At 41.8% G+C, this 23,325-nt stretch overlaps 1 long non-coding RNA gene across 6 annotated transcripts in view; it reads left to right on the forward strand.

Annotated features, from left to right (window-relative positions):
- The window catches only part of LOC135966399 (uncharacterized), a 77,826-nt gene that overhangs the window by 34,395 nt on the left and 20,106 nt on the right, over positions 1 to 23,325 (forward strand). For 3 of the 6 annotated variants that reach the window (XR_010579709.2, XR_010579713.2, XR_012420480.1), the window contains exon 4: positions 8,348 to 8,469. The exons of the other annotated variants lie outside the window; for them this stretch is intronic. This is a non-coding gene — a long non-coding RNA (uncharacterized lncRNA). The remainder of the gene's footprint in view (positions 1 to 8,347; positions 8,470 to 23,325) is intronic. 6 annotated transcript variants of the gene reach the window in all.

The raw sequence follows: 23,325 nt of genomic DNA on the forward strand, positions 1-23,325 counted from the left end.
CACAGGGATAGCAGATAGTAGAGGCAGGTAGACTGGTGAGCCACCATGAGGAGCAGATGGAGGTACCGTTTGAAAATATCAGAGTTGGCTGGGTGCAGTGGCTCACACCTATAATCCCAGCACTTTGGGAGGTCAAGGCGGGAGGATCTCTTGAGGCCAGAAGTTTGAGACCAGTCTGGCCAACATGGCAAAACCCCGTCTCTACTAAAAATATAAAAATTAGCTGAGTGTGGTGACCCACACCTGTAATCCCAGCTACTCAAGAGGCTGAGGCATGAGAATAGCTTGAACCCAGGAGGTGGAGTTTGCAGTGAGCTGACCACGCTCCAGCCTGGGTGACAGAGCAAGACTCTGTCTCAAAAGAAAAAACACACACACACACACACACAAAAGAAAATATCAGAGTGACCTGGGAACTTGCTTTAGCTTGGCTTGGTCAGGTTTCTACGTTACCTCAGAAAGAGCAGGGGTATTGTAAGAATACAGGTGCGTTTCTTCTGGAAACTGCTCAGGAACCAAAGACAAACACCAGCTTAGACCAACACTGCCACACTTGGCTATTAGCTGCATTTTCCTCTCTCTACTCGCCAGCCTTTTCTGCCTATATGTTTGCTCCTGTTAACACTGCTAAGAGGCAGATCTCTTAGTATTTTCTAGGTCCTGGGGGTTGCAGAATCTTACTGAACCCATTGTAATACGTCACTGCCTAACCAATGGAATGGTTGCCCTTGGGGTTCATCATGACTGTAGCTGGGATCACAAGGAACAAACCCAACCACAACAGATCAGGGGATAGGGATAGGGAAGTTCCCTTCACAAGGGGTGTGAGGGGCAGGGGCTGATATTTCAAGGAAGAATTCCTCTAGACTTGGGGGCTAAGGCTGATATACTTCATGATACCCTTCTTACTCATTTATATTACACTGGAGTTGAAGGGAGTGGTAAGGGCAGTGGCTTTCTTTAAGCTAGAAAGACACACTCACAAAAAATTACTATAGAACATAGCTTGTGTTGTTGGCTGGGCATGCATAGGTCCCACACAGAGATGGCATGTTGCTTTCTTGGCATTTGAGGTGCCCTGGCATTTAAGGTGCTGCATATATCTTTTAGAGAGACAGGGTGTGTTGGCTAAGAGCATGAGTTTAGGCTGCTTGAGTTTCAGTTCCAGCATGGCCACTTGCTTTGTGATTCTGGTTTTCTCTTTTTTTGAAACAGGGTCTCCCTCAGTTACCCAGGCTGGAATACAGTGGTGACATAATTGTTCACTGTAGCTGCGGAGCCTTGACCTCCGTGGCTCAAACAATTCTCCCACCTCAACCTCCCAAGTAGCAGGGACTAGAGGCATGTGCCACTATGCCCAGCTAATTTTTTTTTTAATTGGCAGTAGAGACGGTTAGTAGGGATGCTGTCTCATTATGCTGTGCAGGCCGGTCTCTAACTCCTGAGCTCAAACGGTCTTTCTGCCTTGGCTTCCTGAAGTCCTGGGATTACAAGCACAAGCCACTATGCCTGGCCTGCTTTGTGATTTTTGAATCAATAGCTTCACCCTCTGAACTTCCGTTTTCTTAGTTATAAAATGGAGACAATTATATTTTTGTTGTTTAAAACAAAATTCCAATCATGTAACTCTACCTAAAATCCCGCATGGCTTCTCATTGCTCAGAATAAAATCCCAATGAAGCCTCCACTTTGAATGATTACCTGAATTGCCCTCTCACCCTTTATTTTCATTTCTTCATGTATTGATTTACCAATCATTTGTGTGTCTGTTCTAGACGAGGCACTGATAGATCATTGAACCAAGCTAAGTCACTGCCACCTTACTTGCCAGAAAGGTATGCAATAAATACATAGACAAATTAAAATGTACCCTAATGTTAGGGGCCATGGTTCACTCATGAAAGTATCAAGCAGACTGAGGTAGAGAGAGCTACTTTAGGTGGGGTGGCCAGGGAGGCATCCCTATAGAAGTGATATTTGAGGGGCATCTGCAGGAGGTAAGGGGGTGAGTGAGCCATGCAATTACAGGGAAACAGTGTTCCTGGCAAGATAGTGGAAGATCAAAGGCCCAGCAACAGAGGTATGGCTGGCATGTTGCTGTACTTACCCGGCCAAACATCTGATGGTACAACCTGCCATTGTCGTACCTACACTGATCGCCTGATCAGCCCAACGCTGTTGGAGGAACACATGCCACTGGGCCAACTGTGACACTGTAGTCCATTGTTTCATCTCCCAAATGGGTTCACCTTCTATTGTTCTCAGCTCCCTCTCTCATTTGCTTGGCAGCTGTTCCAAATATTCACATCTCACTGAAACCAAATATAAGAACAGCAAAAGCAGCAACCTTTGCTCACATTTTCTATGGTTCAGGCAATAGGCTAAGTTGTTTTTCCCACATATTTATCTTATTTAATCTTCACCTCAAACATATAGGTTAAGTACTGTTATTTTATAGATGAGAAAACTGAAACTTAGAGAGGTGAAGCAACTTGACTATAGATCCCACCAGTGACTGGTGGAGCTGAGGGTCACACCAGAGCAGGGACTGTGCTGACCTAATCCGAATCCCAACCCTATCCCCATCAGCAAATTGTCTCACATCATCCCCTACTCTCCTTGCTCAGAAAACCTGTCAGCATGAAAGCCTTTAGATTGCTTACATAGTTACCAAATTTCATCAACTCTGAGACTATTGATTTTAAGAAACAACATTATTTCATGTAACACCAAGAAGAAAATACTGCAGTTACACTATAAAACAATACTAAGACCATTTCTATAAAACAGGTGTTTCAAAGTGAAAATAAACTCTGTTCAACAATTGATGTACTTTAAATATAGTACATCCATATCCATCAAACCCTTTTCCTTCCTGTGTCAAAAGATAGAATGTCCCTCCTCAAGACTAAAATCCTCTTCCTATGTTCTTTCTTCTTTCTTTTCCTTGACCTGCTTTTCCTTGATTTTTTTCTTTCTCTCCAGTGTTCTCAACTCTACTTTCCTAAGAATGAAAACACTGTCAGGTCTCTTATCTTGAAAATCACGTGCTTGACTCATCCTACATCTCCTCTAGCAAATATTCCATTTTAATTTTTCCCTTGCTATTTCTTCTTTCTTTCTGCCTGGTATTTATCTTGAGACCTATAAAAGATTTCACAAAGATAGCCTTGGTCCTAATTATATCAGATGTTTTGGTCCCAATTATAAAGCCTAATATTTGTTTATGGCATCTTTGTTGTGGGCATATGTTGTTGTATTTGTTTCTTCCCAGCAAACCTTTCACTGGAGAGCAGTCTTCCCCTACACCATCCCATAGAAATACTGTTCACTGTATATGGTTCGGGAGGATTGACTCTTCCAATTCCCTTCTCCAGGAGTGGACACATGATCCAGGCCTGGCCAGAATTCTACATCAAGGGGGGTTCTCGCTGCCTCAAGGAAATGAGGCCAACCAAAATCCTGCCCTGAATTTTTCTCTAGGAGCTCTTGGGAAAGATGTATAGTCATGTGCTGCATAACCACACTTGAGTCAATGATAGACTGCATATATGACAGTGGTCCCATATCTGATTATATCATCATATTTGTACTCTACCTTTTCTATGTGTAGATATGTTTAGACACAAAAATACCATTGTGTTACAACTGCCTACTGTATTCAGCACAGTAACATGCTGTACAAGTTTGCAGCCCAGGAGCAATAGGCTATACTATATACACATCTATGATGTTTGCATGACAATGAAATCACCTACTGATGCGTTTCTCAGAATGTGTCCCCATCGTTAAGTGATGCATGACTATATTCTTTCTACAAAGATTGCACTGCTGATGGTCATCTTGTTGATCATGTGGAATAGCCTAAGAGATAGGAAAAAGTGTGGATCTTGCCTGTCATTACCTAGATCCAAAGACACCCAAGCCAGGATACTCCTAGAGTTTTCAGGCACATGAGCTAATAAATTCCCCTTTGCTTTTGCTGTTTGATTGATGTCCCCGTCACTTGCAATCAAGAGTGCTAATACAGTCTTATAGTTTTCAAAGAGCTTTCACGTACATTATTTTACATGGGCTTGTGGTTTTAGAGGACAGGGTATGTGTTTGTCTTGCTCATGACTAAATTTCTGGGACTAAGCACTGTGCTAGGCATATGAGAGTTACTAAAAAATGTTTGTTGAATGAAGTGGACCACATAGGTGTTATTACTTACACTTGTTTTACAAAGCTGGATACTGAGATCAGAGAGGTAGTTAGGTGATCATGGACTAGGTGAAGAGGCTATGATGAAAGCCTAAACTGGGAGGAGGAATCATAAACAGGATGCATTTGAATTACCATATGGGGGTCATATTCATTTTAGTCTTTTTTCTAGAGTTCTATAGCAGCTCTTAACTGTCTCCCAAAGGTGTCACATCAGATCTTATTACTTTTTTTTTTTTTTTTTAAGACAAGGTCTCACTCTGTCACCCGGGATGTGGTGCAGTGGCATGATCATGGTTCACTGTAGCCTAGACCTCCCAGGCTCCAGCAGTCCTCCCACCTTAGCTCTCGAGTAGCTGGGACTACAGACACATGTCACCACACCCAGCTAATTTTTATTTTTATTTTTACAAATGGGGTTTCACCATGTTTCCCAGGCTGTCTTCTTTAAAAGAATTTTCTTTAAAATTCTATGAGTGCATGTCCCCGAGCTCAGTTAATTTTTACATTTTTGAAGAGACAAGGTCTCACTATGTTGCCTAGACTTGTCTGGAACTCGTGGGCTCAAGTAATCTTCCTGCCTCAGCTTCCCAAAGTATTGGGATTATAGGTGTGAACCACTGCTCCTGACCAGATCCTGTCACTCTTTTGCTTTAAACATTCCAGTGGTTTCCCGCTACTTTCAGGAATAAAAGCTCAAATCCTCAACATATCCTACAAGGTCCTCATAATCATGCTGGCTCCTGCTTAAGACTTAGCTTCATTTCCTCCTGCCCTTCACTGTATTCTCTCTGCTCCAGCCTCACTGTATTCTCTCTGCTCCAGCCATAATAGCCTTCTTTCCATTCCAAAGAATACAATTCTCCCTCAACTCAAGGCCTTTGCCTGGAACACGCCTCTTCCTCCACTCTTCATCTCGTCGTTTCTTCCTAAGCATTGAGTTCTCAGCCCCCATCATTTCCTGCCTCTTCCTCCACTCTTCATCTCGTTGTTTCTTCCTAAGCATTGGGTTCTCAGCCCCCATCATTTCCTCCAGAGTCTTTTCTGAGTCTTCTTTCCCTACTCTCATTTTATTTTAGTTTTGAGATGGAGTCTCGCACTGTTGCCCAGGCTGAAGTGCAGTGACGTGATCTCGGCTCACTGCAACCTCTGCCTCCCAGGTTCAAGCAATTCTCCCACCTCAGTCTCCTGAGTAGCTGGAATTATAGGTGCCCGTCACTACGCTTGACTAATTTTTGTATTTTTAGTAGAGATGGGGTTTCACCATGTTGGCCAGCTGGTCTCAAACTCCTGAACTCAAGTGATCCTCCTGCCTCAGTCTTCCAAATCGCTGAGATTACAGGCATGAGCCACTGAGCCTGGCCCCTACTCTCATTTTAGACCAGGTCCCTTTCTATCTACCCCTATCCCTGTACTTTGATTGCATAGCACCTGGTTACCATCAGTTTACCGTGATTACTGACCATAGACTCTCCTAGAGACCACCAAAATATGCTGTTGATCAAGTAAAACTTACAAATGTTTCAGAAGGGAGAAAACCCTGCTGATATCTGCAGGGTTTTGAGGCCTAGACTCAAGTAGTTTAAGGAAATCTGATTGAAACTGGTTAAAGTATTTTACATAATAATTTAGAAATGGGGAAGAGAGTGAGGTAAGAGTCTTGAGACAAATCTTGACAAATAAACAGTTGTTCGATGAGCAAGCAGTTTGCAAGTTAAGCGACGTATTGTACTGAGAAATTGGCTGTTTGAGCAGCTAAAGTTCAGATAAATTGATTTTAGGAGTTCCTAAAGCAAACAATAAACATATTCACTGGTATATAGCCTTGCCTCCCTGGGCAAGAGTTACTGGAACAAACAGTGAAGTCATGTTGATATAAGCGGTCTTAGTTCTTATTCCTGAGTTAAGGTATGTGGGTGCAGACTGTCTCTGCATGATGTAGCTGTGTTTATGTCACTATTTCCCCAGCAGCACTTGTAGCAATTGCAACTTTTCATTTGATTAATGTCCATTTCTGCCAGTGGACTATGTGCTCTGTGAGGGAAAGACTAACATCTGTTTTACTCATCATTTTATTCTTTATACTGGGCACAACACCTGGTACTAATATTTGTTGAATGAATGAGATAATGAACAATAGCCTGGATGGGAGGATGGGAGAAGGAATCAGAGAGTACTTTGCCTTCAGTCCTGTGTTAGAGCAGTTCCTGTAATGCCAAGGTGAGCACTGGGAGAACATGTTTAGAAGAGAGAGGTGAGAAGTTCCACTTTGGGGGAACTGAGTTTCATTTTCTTTTTTTTTCTTTTTTTTTTTTTTTTAATTATGCTTTAAGTTCTAGGGTACATGTGCATCACATGCAGGTTTGTTACATATGTATACTTGTGCCATGTTGGTGTGCTGCACCCATCAACTCATCAGCACCCATCAACTTGTCATTTACATCAGGTATAACTCCCAATGCAATCCCTCCCCCCTCCCCCCTCTCCTGAGTTTCATTTTCAACAGGAAACATACATCTGGAGTTCAGGAAAGAGAAAATTGAGGGGAACTGATGCAAAATTTATAAATTTTATTTATTTAGAATGGCTTTTAAAAAGCAAGGCAATGTGGAGCTGTCCGATAGCTATCATGTTCTATTAGTCTGCTAGGGCTGCCATAAAATACCACAGACTAGGTGGCTTAAACCATAAAAATTTATTTTCTCACAGTTCTGGGGACTGGAAGTCCAAAATCAAAGTGCTGGAAAATTCAGTTTCTGCTGAGGGCTCTCTTGTTGGTTTGTGGACAGCTGCCTTCTCACTATGTTCTTATTGTCCTTTCCTCAACATGCACATGGAGAGAGAAAAGAACTGTCTGGTGTCATTTCCTCTTCTTATAAGGACACCAGTCCTATTGGATTAGGGTCCCACCCTTAAGATATCATTTAACCTTATCTCCATAAAGGCCCTATCTCCAAATACAGTCACATTGGGGGTTAGGGCTTCAACATACGCATTTGAAAAGGACATAATTCAGTTCATAAGACATTGCTATGAATATAACTTTATCATAGAAAAATCCTCCCAAAAAGCCCATGCAGATTGATAGATCCTCTTAGTTTGGCTAGGGCAAGGCTTATTAAATGTACTATGTTGTAAAGATGATAATAAATACACACATAGCACTTTCTGTGGGCTAATCACTCTCCTAAGTGCTTTGCCTCTATTAACTCATTAAATCTCATAATGACTCTATGAGTCATTATAATAATATCCATTTACAGATAAGGGACATGAAGACTGAACAAACTGCTTGCAATCACATGAAATAGGACTGGCTACATTAACATAACTTCAGTATTTTGGGAAATTCTTGTCCAAGAAGATAAAGTTGCAAAATATTTGTTTTAAGAACATTCTGAAAATTCATTTATTTGAACAACAGACTGTTCAACTGGCCAACCCAGATTGCTTATCAAAGAGCTGTTAACTCAAGAGTCCCTTTAAAACCTATGCCTTGCCGGGTTTACCAATCCTAAATCATAAACTTGGCCTGGTCAAAGTCAAGTCCCCACATGGAAAATCCCACCCTAAACCAGACTCCCTAAACCTTATGAATATCTACCTTTGAAGTCCTTCTTCTGAGATACAACTTAGAGTCTGTCAAGGCAGTGCTGTCCCTTAATGCAATAAGGAATAAACTTGGCTTTGATTGACCAACAGGTTATTTTTGTGGTCTTTTCAGGGAGTCATCAGTTAACAGAAACAAAAGATTAATGCCTTATGCCCAGTGCTTGGCTATGTGTTCACTAATTTTGTGCAAAAAAGAAGTAAGGCCTGGATTTACTCTCCAAAGAGACAAGCACCCCCACTTGGGTGAAGAAAGTTAAGTTTTAGGAAATTAAAGGCAGAATTCTTTGTATCTGTATCTGTTATAGACTCAGCATAGCACTGAGCTGAACTGCATATGAGCCCAGGGTAAAGACAGAAGCAGGGTATTTAGTTGAGTATAGCCAAAAACATTATCAAAACTGCCCTGGTGAGATTCAAGATTAGAGTGGGGAAGCTCCCTGGGACTGTGAAGTACAGAGAAAAAGCACTGGATTTGTTTGCAAGGGACACCTGCACCAAAAAATAAATAAAATTTAATTTTTTCTTTTTTGAGATGGAGTTTCACTCTGTCACCGAGACTGGAGTGCAATGGCCCGATCTCAGCTCACCGCAACCTCTGCCTCCTGGGTTCAAGCGATTCTCCTGCCTCAGCCTCCCAAGTAGCTGGGATTACAGGTATGCGCCACCATGCCTGGCTAATTTTTGTTTTTTTAGTAGAGACAGGGTTTTTCCATGTTGGTCAGGCTGGTCTTGAACTCCTGACCTCAGGTGATCCGCCTGCCTCGGCCTCCCAAAGTGTTGGGATTACAGGCATGAGCCACCACGCCTGGGCTAAAATTTTTTTTTAAGTACTGGTTTTGGATTCAGAAATGTGTTTGTGTTCACCATTTACCCGTGATTTTACTGTGGGCAATTAACTTCCCCAAACCTCAGTAGCTCACCTGTAAAATAGAAATAATGTCAGTACCTACATCATAGAGTTAATATGAGGGCCAAATGGGATAGTGTATGCCAAGAGCTTGTCATGGTGTAATTGGTGGTATTAACTGTTATTATTACAATTCACTGCAGGATTGTAGGGCTTGGGAAGAGGAAAGATATGGTCAGTGGTATACTTGAAGGGGATTGAATAATTCAAAAATGAGAGAGAAATGTATTCGAAGCTGGGAATTCAGGATATGGCTCTTCTGTAGTAGTTTGGCATTTTTCCACAAAGACTCGTTATCAAGGCCACAGGGGCTGTTTCCCTAGCTAAATTCTCTCGCTTTGCATGTCAAAGTGCTATTTACCTGTCATGAAGGCTGCCCAGGCAGAGTTTAGAACTGTAGCATAGGTTGACCTTAAAAGGTCAAGAATTTAGAAGTCAACAGAGATGAAATCTGTCAATGAAACAACTAAGTGTTTTTGTGGGGATATGTGGGAGGTGGGAACTGCTTTTTTTAAAGATGCTATCAGTGGTGATGCAAAAGAATATGAGCTAATGAGCCCAAGGCTGTTCCTTCTTAAACCTGCTTATTCACCAACCAAGCAAGTCCTGCCCAGAAGTAGGGAGAGAGAGAGGTGATGTTAAGTGAGCCCAGTGCTTACTGTGTGCCATGCCAGTTTTATGTTTGGCCTCCAAAGACAAAGTGAAGGGAAAGAGAAAGGAGAGAAGCTACTCTTCTCATTATTTGTAGAACTACAAACCCAATATTTATCATGTGCTTACCATGTGCCTCTATGCTTTGCACACATTACCTTGTTTAATCCTTCTCACAAACCGTTCCAGGTATTTTTATCCTCATCGTTGAACTCCTCATTGATTTCCTCGTGTTTTCTTATTAAGTACTCACAACTTTGTGAAAGAACCCTGGTGTCAGGAAGAATTCAATAATTTGTAAGCAGACAGGAGAAATGTGACATGGTGTTTGACTGAGTATGGCAGCAAAGAAGAGTATAGAGAATCAACCATAGAAGTTTAAAGGGCAACAGGATGGAAAGATGGCAGGTCGAACAAGGAAAAGGGCTCACCACCTCAATTTTAATGATGTGGGTCTCAATAGTAATCACACATCCATGGGAGGGCCTCTAAATATAAAGACAAAAGTCTTGACAGTGATCTTGTGATTATGAGACTGGAAAAGTTGGATCATTTTCTGTTTCTAATGTTACATTTGGAAAATTGAGCAGTTTTCTAGATCCCCAGAGAATCCTTAGAATAAGGTCAAAAGTTGTAAAATGAAATACCATATGTATACTATTAGTCACCTTCAATTTTATTTTATGTGATTTGATTTTTAAGTTAACACAGTCTCAAGATGCCATCCATATGAGTTTTAATAATTTTCATTTAGTCTTATCTCTTTATAAGAGATGCAAGAGTGATTCATTTTTATACTAGTTAATATCAACCCTTTCTCAGAAGTAGTCAAAATATAAATAAAAGTTCTTCAAAAGTAACCCAGGAGCAACGGCTGAGCAGTGCCAGAGTTGTGAGGTAAACATCAATCATTTCACAAATGTTCTGACTTGTTGAATAGTGTTCATTTCCAGGTTTCAAACTTAAAGTATCTATTAAGCAATCTTAAAAGAAAGAACACTGCCTTAGGAAAAAAGAGATTTGCCAAACTCTTCATACTTCCTTCAACAACTGCTTAGCAAACATTCTTGAGCGTCTTCTATGGGCAATGGTCTGCGTAAGTCTCCATAGGGATGCAGAGATGAGTGAACATGAACTTGGACAAAAATTGTTATACAACACAATTTTTATACAGCACATGGAAAATGGTGCTGCAAGGTGCACGGAGCATAAAGAAATTAGCGGAGGGAGAGTTTGTTTGATGAAAGGTCTTAGGGAGTAGGCAGGATCTGAATTTGGTCTTGGATGGGTAAGTAAGGTAGGGCAGCGGGGTGGGGGGCAAAAAGTGGGAGATTAGAGGAAGTAGAACGGTCGGTAGCCTATTTTGACTGAAGTGGGGATTAAGGTTATTGGAGCCTGACGATAGATGTGATGCTGTAAACTCACCATATGTTTTCAAAACAGAGCCATTTAAACCTGCCTAGAGGAGTTATTTCCTTCACTGTTACGGAATAATGTGAAAAGATCCACCCCGAATGATGCACTCTGCACCTTTCTCCCTCCGTCTCCTCCCTGGCAGGCAGGCCTGTAGAGGCTACCTCATCAAGGGGCTTTCTCACTTCCTGGTTTGGCCAATGGGTGACTTTCTTGTAGGCGATCCTAGAGCAGGAGGCGGGTGACGTGAGGGAATTTATTTTCTAGGCTCCCTTCCTGGAGAGTTATCTTGGGCAGCTGCAGTTCACATAGGAATTTCACAACTTCTCTGAGCCTTTGGGTTCTGATGACTGTTCCTTCTCCTTTTCTGGTTGGGCCGATGGGTGGTAAAAGCCTGGCTTAGACCCCGCCCTATTTCTGTTCCCTACACTCTTGCACTTCTGTCATCCTTTTATTAAACCTTCCTATAACTGTCCTAAGGGGAGTGTGCTCTCTCTTTTCCCTGCTGAGACCTCGATCAGACCTGAGAGAGAGAAACATTGGCATCTGCTCACTTCAATCACCAAGGGCAATGTTTATGCTAGGGGACTCCACATTCCAGGCTAAAATTTATAGGAAGAATGTTTGTACACCTGACCCGGATTAGCTAATCAGATATTGTTTTTGGGAGTCTGCATTAAGAAATTCTCCACATGGTCTGGAGAGTAGGTGAACTCAGGAATTTCGATGTGCTGTTTGTCCACTGAGTAAACCGAGAAACAGAGGAAGTTGGTCCATAGAGAAATTCACTTACTGAAGTTGTCTGAATTCTGAATGGCTTTTCAGTCTTTGGTTCCATTCCCTCCTGAGGTCCAGGTAAATTCTTTTACTCAAGTGCCATGAGATAACTTTGTTTTCTTACAATAAACACTACGCACACACACACACGCACACACACACAATTTTTTATTGGCTTAAGCACGTTTCAGTTATTTTCTGTTACTTGCAGCAAATGAGTCTTGACTAATAGAATATCCAACACATATAATCCCAGTTACTACTTATGGAGTACTTACTGTGTGCCAGACTTTACATGACTTATCTTCTTTAATCCTCTCAACTGCACTGAAAAGTAGTTTTTTTTTATGACTCAGATATTTCTTGACTTGAGAATTTCTTCCAATAAATCTAAGTGTCCCTCAATTTTTTCTGGGTGTCCCCAAAGGGATGTCTCATAGTTTCTCATAAACCAGTGTCAGCCTCAATCACCACACAATCTGTTCTGTTCTTTTTCTTCGTTGATGACTTCACTCACAGATGTCATTGCACACCATGAAAATGATAATATCTACATTCAAGGTACCACTTGGAGATGGTCCAAAATGTTATGGTCCTCAGTGTGGTCAAACATCTCTCACTTTAGTGAAGAGAGAAGGAGCATGACTCCTCCCCCATTCCATGTCAACTCAGTTCTTCAGAAGCTTGTAATGTGGCTAGGGGCTTGCAAAGCCTTTTGATGAGGTCTATGAGCAGAGCTTCCCAACTATGCATCATGGCCTGCTAGTGTACTACAAAGGTTCAGGGGTGCCAGGATATTGATCGCCCTAGTCCTTGGGGCAGCCTGGGAGGGGCTGGGTGACTAGAGCCCTAGCACTGTCATTTGGCTTGAGCAGTTTTATTTTATCAACCCCAGCGTGGACTATAGATACTATCTTTTAAAAAATTTTTTTAATTTTTAAGTTCCGGATACATGTGCAGAACGTGCAGGTTTGTTACATAGGTAAACGTGTGCCATGGTGGTTTGCTGCACCTATTAACCAATCACCTAGATATTACGTCCTGCATGCATTAGCTATTTATCCTGATGTTCTCCCTCCCCCTGCCCTGCTGACAGGCTCTAGTGTGTGTTGTTTCCCTCTCTGTGTCCATGTATTCTCATTGTTCAGGTGCCACTTATAAGTGAGAACATGTGATGTTCGGTTTTCTGTTCCTGTGTTAGTTTGCTGGGGATGATGGCTTTCAGTTTTATCCATGTCCCTGCAAAGGACATGATCTTGTTCCTTTTTATGGCTGCATGATACTATCATTTTCTATAAATACCATGTGATGAAAAAGAGCCCAGGGATCTAACAATCCACACAAGCCTCCAACCTTGGGCCAACCATGGAGGATACAAATCCAATCTGGACCAGATCAACAAGAGACATCATGCTATTATTTACATGCTTGCCTTTCTCTACTTTCTGGTCTTCTTTGTCATTTACTTGTATGTAAATGAATGAAGACAGATTATGATGTGTGTGTATGTGTCTGTGTGTGCACGTATTATTAGGGAATAAGAATGATGTTGTCTAGGTATTGTCTCACTAGCCAGCCAAAAATATCTTATTAAATATGTATTATCCTACTCATTCCTATCAGGATTCAGTCTGAGTTAAGTCAACTACCTGAGGTCACATACCAAACGACGGAGGTGTGATTCCAACACAGGTTCATCTGGTTTTAGAGCCATGTGCCTGATTCTTCACTGTTGCCACATCCCTTCTTTCCAATGTTTCATTGACTAGGTAGGGTAAGACCATCAAATCTGCATTTAGGGTATGTCTGGGCAGTCACAAAGTGCACCTGTCAGAACTTCCTTCAAGAGGGAGCTGCTACAAGGAATGCCGCCGGGTGACAACCTCCCACTGCAGCAACTTTGGGGTCTGGTGCAATGTTTGAGGCAAGGACATGCTCATGTTGGGTAGCTCTAGCCAAAGACTGAGCATGGCAGGAGTACCAGGGTCTGGTCACCCTGGGACTCCTCTGTAGGAAATCTGTGAGCTAGAGCTCTCCATTTGGCTTGCCATGGTCTCAGAACTGCACAGCAGTCTGAGGACTTTTCTACCCAATCTTCCATCCTTCCGCCTCTCACAGGTGTCAGACTTGCACTGTGTCTAAAGGCTCACCCAGCCTACTCCTTCTCTTACCTCTATCATTCATAGGCATTACCTCTAACAGGGCTCTTGCATTCCTAACTCATTGTTTTGGTGTCTGTTTCCTGACATAAGCCCTCTGAGAGAAAGTGCTATGCCACCTCATTGTTTACCCTTCACAGCACCTAGGACAATATTTTGCACGTAAGTCTCTTGATTTTATTCCTATGAACATGCAGTTTTACATGTAGCAAATGGGCCATTGCTGTCTTCCTCTACCAGTTCTGGGGAAGCACTGGGCCCAAAGGCCAAGAATGATACAGGCCAAGGATGGCTTTAGAGCACCAGGCTCACCCACAGATTTTGTTTAAATGAAGATAATTGCATTTCACTCTCACAGATTCTGACTCAGAGGCAGGGGGAGGGCCAGGACACTCCATTTCCAGTGAGCACACCCAGTAGATTCTGAGCCGGGTGGTCTTTAGGTCATACTGGAGAATATACAGAACATACAGCTTTTGAGGATATGTACACAGGTACAAAGTTCTCCCATTTCTCCCACTGCGATCACATTCAGTGGCCTTGGTATTCCTATGAATTTGGGAGAATCTTGGCACATTTCAGAATCAGGATTTTTCTATTTCCTGGCTATGGTCCAGTCTGCATTTTGAAATGAATAGAGCCCCAGGGTAGAGTGTGAAGTCTGCCTTGAAGCTGGAAGAGACATAAGTTGGCAGCATTGCCAGCTGACATCTGGATGTGGTGTGGACTGGGATTATGAAAGTTAAGCATTTAGCCTCATTTTACAATATGGACCACTGACATGTGAGTCATTATGGAATGTAGTCATTCAGTTTAGTCCAACCCTGTCCCTTTGTTATTCTTGCAGAATGTCTTCTGTTCATCTTTTATCTATATTTCTTTTTCTTTCTTTCTTTCTTTCTTTCTTTCTTTCTTTTTTTTTTTTTTTTTTTGAGACAGGATCTTGTTCTGTCACCCAGGCCAGAGTGCAGTGTTACGATCTTGGCTCACTGCAGCCTCCGCCTCCCAGGTCCCAGTGATTCTCATGCCTCATCCTCCCAAGTAGCTGGGACTATAGGCACATGCCACCATGCCTGGCTCATTGTTTGTATTTTTAGTAGAGATGTGGTTTCACCATTTTTACCAGGATGGTCTTGATCTCATGACCTCGTGATCCACCCGGCTCAGCCTCCCAAAATGCTGGGATTACAGGTGTGAGCCACATACCCGGTACATCTCTTATCCATCTTTCAAGGGTAATCTTAAAGATCACCTCTGGCTCTTCCCAGTTCACACCTTCTTGCAAGGTCCTGTTGCCTCTTGAACTTCCTTCCATGAGCATTCACTATATTTAAATTGTTTTTAAATTGTTTATATTATGTATCTGTTTTAAATATATTGAAAATGCATTATGTATATGTTTTAAATAAATTGAAAATGTTTATGAGAACATTTGTAAGAACTAGAGTGTAAAGCTTTTTCTAGCCAAGTGCAAAAAATTTAAACTGTGGGAAGTAGTATAATGCAGTGGGTTTTGGAATCAGTCTGTGGTTCAACTCCTATTTTGTTATTCACTGGTTGTGTAGCATGTTTCTTCATCTGTAAAATGGGATCAATAATATTTACATCATAACATTTATAAAAAGCCTAACCAAGTGCTTGGCACATAGTAAGGCCTCAACAAATATTAATTATCTTCTTCCTCTCTGGCCAAAACTTAATTGAGTCCTATATTTGGAGATCAAACCCATGTTGTCACTTAAAAAATTTCTAAATGCATAGACATAGATTAGATGCTTAGTAAGTACATGTTAGATGAATGAGAAAATTGTTTCATTGCTTCTGGCTTATTCCAAATTCTAATTTTAGTTCCCTTCAGTGTTAGGAAGTGAATTTAAAAGCATGGCAACATGACTCAAAAGATTAAGATTTTCTATCCAGAAATCTTGATTTAAATCTTCAGTGTTTGACTTTTGAGAAGAGTGCAAATGTTGGCATTATCTTTTTTATTAGCAATTTGTAAAGAACTGAGATCTCACACAGCTGTGTGTGGCTCAAAGATGTACCAAGCAAAGAATAAATTTCCTGCCCACGCAAACTCTAGGCAAAAAATCTCAAGCTGTCTTATATTATTCTGACAGCCCAAGCAAAGTTTTATTTTTCTCATAAGGAAACTTGACAAAAATCACAAGAATTATCTACTATGTAAAATGTCTACCTTATCAGATTCTTAAAGCTGATGATATATTTGTTTAAGCAGAGACTAAAGACTTAGAGTTACAAAATATTGCAGATTTGACTCTAGCAATTCAGCAAATAAGAATTCCTCTTTTAAGCGTCAAGCTGACTAGTGGTATGATCTGGGTGAGGTTTGCTCACACCCCTCTCCAAGATGCATTCTGACAGATACAAGTAGCTCATGCTCAACAAATGTGGCATACTCACAATTGAGGCTCAGGTCAAAGTGGACCAAGCCTTCTTGAAACCCTGCTGGAGCTCACCACTTATTTCAAATAAACAGCAATGGGGAAAGGGAAGTCAACAGTAGTTTTGCTCATAGCTCCATGTATTGGAACCCATCAGTACAGAACACTGAGAGAGGGCTGCAGAAATCTAGCATTCCCTGTAAAACTAAGTACGAGGCAAAGATCAAGGGAATTTCTCTACTGGGCATTAATTTTGTGAGAGGCACTTAAACATTATTATGTATTTGTGTTTTTATTTATACTCTGACTCTTCCCGAAGGAAATATAAAGTTGCTTATAAGAAAACACATGGGCTAAGTGGGGACACTGTGCAGTAGGAAATAAAGGTGAAGTCAGAGGAAGGTGGTATATATTGTACACAAATCCTAGTCTCCTTGCTAGCTGAGGGTTGTAAACCTAGTTTGGAAATTCTGACCAGCCAAGGAGTGATTCCTTTAGATGGTTCACAGTGTTGAAGCGATGAAGCAAACATGCCATTCTGAGACACATAGTAATTCCTAGGACCGAAACCCAAGGGAGATATTTTCCCCCCATGAGTTTGTAGAGGGTAAGAAATTTTAGTGTATTGTAGGTGTGATACACAATAACTCAGATATGCTTGAAAATGCAAGACTGTCTCTGAGCTCATTCTTCAGGACCCTGTATACAAAAAGAAATATAGCAGAATGGGAATCAAATTACTACTTACTTAATGGAATCTCAACCACTTAATATCTCCCCAGTTCAAAGCCACCTGGAAAAAGCCAACTTTGACATGAAGCTAAGGCCTGAAGCAGAAGTGAATTCTTCCATATCTTTTTGGGAATGCACATGTAGGCATGCCTATTAAAGGGGATTGGGTCCCTCAGATTTTCTAAGTCTGCCTGCCTGCCCTATTATGTGGAGTAGGAGAAAGGAACAGGGCATAACTGACCTGGAAAGTAGGGTGATGTTAGCTGTAGAAACCACCCCAAACTTAGCAGCAAAAAACAAAATGAGTTTCTTATCATTATTACCTCTCATGGTTCTGAGAGTTGATGGGGCTCAGCTGGTTGGTTCTCAGTAAGAGGTGCTCATGCAGTTGCAGTCAGACAGTGGCTGAGGCTGGCATCATCTTCAAGGTTTCCTCACACATATACCTGGTGCTTGGCACTGGTCAGCATTTGGGACTGCAACTGAACCATTGACTGGAATACCTGCAGGCCCCTCCATCTACACTGGACTTTCTTACAGCATGACATCTGGGTTCCAAAAGCAAATGTCCCAAGAGATTGTGAGACAGAGAAGGAGAGATGGAGAGAAGGAGGAGGAGAGGAAGGAAGAGGATCAGGAGGAGGAGGGAGAGAAAGATCAAGTAGAAGCTGTATTGCCTTTTAAAAAATTTTTTTTTGAGAGAGGTTTTGTTTCTGAACTTTTTTATTTTTAGATCAACTTTATTTTGGAATAATTTTAGATCTACAGAAAAGTTACAAAGAAAGTAAGGAGTTTCTGTATATCCTTCATCCAATTTCCCCTAATGTTACCATCTTTCCTTACTGTGGTCAAAACTATGAAACCAACAGTGGTTCATAAATACTAAACTACAGACTTCATTAGGATTTCACTAACTTTTCCATTAATGTCCTTTTTTTTTTTCATGATCCAATCAGCACTCACATTGCATTTATTCTCATGTCTCTGTAATTTCCTCTGGTCTATGACAGCTTCTCAGTCTTGAGGAATACTAGTCACTTATTTTATAGAATGTCTCTCAAATTGGATTTGTATGATGTTTTTCTCATGATTAGATGGAGGGAATAGGTTTTTGGAAAGAAGACTACTGTGGTGAAGTGCCCTTCTCAACACATCGCACCTGGGGGTACATGATATCCATGTGGGTGATGTTAACTTTGATCACCTGGTTAAGGGGTAATGTTTGCCACATTTCTCCCCAGTAAAATTCCTAGTTTTCCCTTTCTGTATTCTATTCATTGGAAGCAAGTCACTAACTCTAACCCACTATCAAGGGAGGAGGTGGCTAAATTCCACCACCTGGAGTGGTTAGTATTTGGAATTTTCCTGTCTGGAAGATTTGACTCTCCTCCCTCATACACACACACACACACACACACATACACACACACACATACACACACACATACACACACACACACATACACACACACACACACACAAACATATATGTATCACATATATACACACACATTTATATATCACTGTGGACTTGTGTATATTTATTGTATACTTTGGGTTATAATCCAATACTATGTTATTTTATTGCTCCAACTTTTCCAGCTTTGGGAATTGGGGGTTCCTTTAGTTCAGGACTAGTGTCCCTTTGAGAAGACCCCATTGTTTAAGTTTTTGATCATTTCCTTACATTCTGTGTACATTCCTTGCAAGATGCTCCAGGTTCACTTGTATTTTTCCCACCCTAGCCCTGGAATAAGGAGCCCTGGTTTCTTTTAATAGAGAATGGTACTGAATTGTCTTTTATGACCTGGCCTCATCACATAGTGTCACTTCTGGTTGAGAGAGTCACAAAGGTTCACCCAGGTTCAAGAGGGAAGGGACACAGACTCCATCTCTTAATAGGGGAATGGGAAGATGACCTTTTAAGAATAGACACAGAGGCCGGGCGCGGTGGCTCAAGCCTGTAATCCCAGCACTTTGGGAGGCCGAGACGGGCGGATCACGAGGTCAGGAGATCGAGACCATCCTGGCTAACACGGTGAAACCCCGTCTCTATTAAGAAATACAAAAAAAACTAGCCGGGCGAGGTGGCGGGCGCCTGTAGTCCCAGCTACTTGGGAGGCTGAGGCCGGAGAATGGCGTGAACCCGGGAGGCGGAGCTTGCAGTGAGCTGAGATCCGGCCACTGCACTCCAGCCTGGGTGACAGAGCGAGACTCCGTCTCAAAAAAAAAAAAAAAAAAAAAAAAAAAGAATAGACACAGATAGGAGATACTGGTGTGGGTATTTTGAAAACACAAGCTGTCACAGGTGGTCTGAGTATCTTAGTGAGAAGGTGGAATTTGAGCAAAGGCTTAGAGGAAGTGAGGAAGCCAGCCATGTGGCTATCTGTAGGAGTGTTTCAGACAGAGGTAACAGTTAACGCTAAGATCTTACAGTGGGACCATACCTGATGTTTTTAGGGAACAGCAAAGGGGCCACTGTAGCTAATGAAGAAGGCCTGAGGTGAAGAGTCATAGATGATGAGGATGGAGAGGTAAAGAGGGCAGATTATATGGATTCCAAAGGACACGGTGAAATTTAACTGGTCATTGCAGGGTATGGAGAGAAAGATTTGTGATCTGATTTATATTTTAATTATATTGCATATTCTGAAATGGTCACTGTGATGGTTAACACTGAGTGTTAACTTGATTGGATTGAAGGACACAAAGCATTGCTCTTGGGTGTGTCTGTGTGGGTGCTGCCAAAGGAGATTTAACGTTTGAGTCAGTGGGCTGGGGAAGGCAGATCTCCCTTCAATCTGGGTGGGCACAACCTAATCAGCTAATCAGCGAGGCTAGAATAAAAGCAGGCAGAAAAATGTGAAAAAAGTGACTGGCCTAGCCCCCGCCTACGTCTTTCTCCCGTGCTGGATGCTTCCTGCTGCCAAACATCAGGCTCTAAGTTTTTCAGTTTTGGAACTCGACTGGCTTTCCTTGCCCCTCAGCCTGCAGATGGCCTATTGTGGGACCTTGTGATTGTGTGAGTTAATACTTAATAAACTCACATATATATACTCAATCAGTTCTGTCCCTCTAGAGGGACCTAACACAGTCACTGTTGCTACTCTGCTCAGAATTGACTTCAGGGACAAGGGCAGAAGGAGGGAAACCAGTTAGGATGCCACTGCAGCAATCTACACAGAGGTGATGGCAGCTTAGGACAGGGTGATAGCAGGGGAGGTGGTATGAAAGTAGTTGGATTCTGAACATCTTCTGAAGCTAGAGCTAATTTCCTGCTGGATTAGAGATGGGGTACTAAGAGAAAGAGGGAAATCAAGGATGACTTCAAAGTTTGGCCTAGGAAATAAAAAAATGAAGTTGCCATCAATTGAGTTGAAGGAGTATGGATAGGGGAAAGATCAGGAGCTTATTTGTGGAAATGTTGCTTTACAGACATCTACTAGACATCCAAGTAGAGATGTCAGTCAAGCCACAGGTACACCTATCTAGAATTCAGGAAAGGTGGCTCGAAATAGATGTGATTGCGTAAAGATTTAAGGTCATAATGAGATCACCAAGGAAGGAAGTAAAGATAGAGACCAGAATCAAGGACTTATCCTTCAAGATTAAGAAAAAGGAACCTTCAAAAGAGACTGAGAGAAAGTAACCAAGAAAATATGATGAGAATCAAGAGGGTGTGGTGTATGGGGAGCAAGTGAAGAAAGAATCTTAGGGAGGAGTCATCCACTGTCTGATGATGTTGCTTGATTTACTAAGAGGAGGACTGGGAATACGAGCATTGGATTAGATAATGTGGAGGTCACTGATATTCTTAACAAGAGCAATTTAAGAGGAATCATAGGGGCAAAAGGCTGAGTGTAGTGGTTTTAAAGAGAGAATGTGAGGAGAGGAATTGGTGATAGAAATCTCTGAGGAATTCTGCTGCAAAGAGGAGTAAAACAATCGTGTGGTGACTTGCAGGATGGGGGTGAAATGAGTTCAGGAGGTTTACATGCCCATGGGAATAAGCCAGCAAAAAGGAAAAGGCTGATGATTTAGGAGGGAGGTGGCAGATCGTCCTTGCATAGGTGAGGGGTCCTGGGATCTGGTGCTTAAGGGATGGTTGGTTAGGAGCACATGGAAAGTCCTGTGATGCCAGTTGGAAGGCAGAGTGTGTGGGTGCAGATGCTGGTGAGTCGGTGTGGTGGTGGGATTCGCTGAAATTCTCTTCTGATTGACTCAATTTTTCAGTGAAGTAGGAAACAAGGTCAGTAGCTGAGAATGAAAATGTGGGGTGTATTGGAGGTTTGAGGAATGAGAAAAGGCTGTCAAATAGGCACCTTATAGGGTGCGAGAGTGAATGCATGAGGGACATACAGTATGAACTCCTGGCAGCATCATGGGGCTACCTGAGGGTCAAAGTGAGGTTAGTCAGCGTGGCTGTGCTTTTCTCTAACCACCTTCAAGGGCTGGTGCTGGGTAGGCAGAGAGGTAGATTTAACCAGGGTAGATGAAACAAGATGTAGGTGATGGATGTAAGCAAGGGAGAGATTATAATGACTAAGCTGAGTAGGAAGGATACTGAGGACACATTAAGGGAGTGAAAGAATGGTCCAATGAAGTTTGTAGGAACTTTGAATAGAATGTTTTGGTGGCCAAAAAGAAGAGTGTCATACATGAGGGCTAATTTTTACCCCGAGTGACCCGGCCTACTAGTAAAATTCAGCTTATTGAATATACCAATCAGATAACTAGTTCCTACTCCCTTGAGCTGAAAAACTTCATAGGAAAAAGGAGATAAGCTTGGAGTGGGAAGAAAGAAATACCCACCTCACCAACAATATTCACAAAATTTAGACAAGGTAATAAATGTTCTTTGTGCAGTAAATGCAAATCACTTCAAGTCTCTTCTATGCCTTAGTTACCTCTTCTAGAGAAGGGCAAAAAAAAAAAAAAAAAAAAAAGGGGGGGGAGCGGTTAACTCCTAGGTTGTTATGAGGCTTAATAATGTTGGCAAACTGCTTAGCACAGTTTTGCAATTTAGCAAGCCACATGCTAATTTTTGACAATTCTGGATTGATGTTTTCATTTCAGATATGTGTGATCTTCATGGCTGAACCATGTTGTGTTACCAATGACTCTGAATATTATTTTTCAAATAATTTATTTCCTTTAATTTTGAAAGTATTACATATTCACTGCATAAAATCTAGCTTTTAACTTTATGTTCTGTTCTGTTTAAGCTCTTCTAGTAGTTTATAATTAGAAAACAAAACTTACCCCTAGAAAAATCAGCGATGGAATCTTGAGTGAATCAATTTGTGAGTAAAGGGTACTTTTAATTTAGGTATTATTCATCTATCTTTGAAGTTAAAATTTTCGTAGGCAGAATCTTTTTAATCATAGAATATGCTTAGTTTGTTTTGAGAAAGTAAAAGTGTCACTTTTCAATATTCCTCAAGTGTTTATTGGCATGTCCTATATGCTCAACATCCATTCATTCATTCATTCAGCAAATAATTATTGAGCAATAACTATGTTTGAAGCCATGGAACAGGTCCCGGGGGCTTATGCAATGTGAGCAAGTGGATATAAACTCCACTTTCATGCGGTCTGGTAGTCTAGTGGGGTAGGTGGACAATCAAAGAACCCCACTCTAACAGTACAGGTTTTTAATTGCACAAGACAGAAACCAACTCTGGTTACCTCTGGAGGAAGTAGTTTCGGAATATTGCTGTGTACTCACAGATACTGTGGAAACCACAGAGCAATTGAACCTAGTAAATGGAGCATTACTAAGAGGGTGTGGGCCCCTGAGCCCAGACCTGGTCAGGGCATTCCTGTTGCCCTTGCTGGAATCCTGCCACTGAAATCACTGCCACCATAGGACATTAATGCAGCCACTGTGCTGTCTCCACCACGGCCATATGAACTTTAAGCTGCCCTTGCCCCTTTAAGGCACTTGCTCTATATTCATCAACCAGCAGCAGTGTCCAATTGTCTGGGCTTATGTCTTAAGCCCATAGCCTTACTGCTGTGTTGAGATTAGGGATCTGACTTTTTGGTTTTCTGTGCTGGGATGTAGAAAATGCTGGGCAACTAACTGTATTAGTACGTTCTCACGCTGCTGTGAAGAAATACCTGAGACTTGGTAATTTATAACCGAAAAAGGTTTAATTGACTCACAGTTCTGCACTGCTGGGGAGGCCTCAGGTAATTTATAATTATGGCTGAAGGGGAAGCAAACATACCCTCTTCACATGGTGGCAGGAGACAGAAGTGCTGAGGCAAAGGGAGAAAAGCCCCTTACAAAACCATCAGATCTCGTGAGAATCCACTCACTATCACAAGAACAGCAACGAGGATAACCACCCCCTTGATTCAATTACTTCCCACCAGGTCTCTCCCACGACACGTGGGGATTATGGGAACTACAATTCAAGAAGAGATTTGGGTCAGGACACAGGCAAACCGTATCAGCAAC

Source organism: Macaca fascicularis, chromosome 11 (assembly GCF_037993035.2).
Source record: "Macaca fascicularis isolate 582-1 chromosome 11, T2T-MFA8v1.1".
NCBI classification, from domain to species: domain Eukaryota; kingdom Metazoa; phylum Chordata; class Mammalia; order Primates; family Cercopithecidae; genus Macaca; species Macaca fascicularis.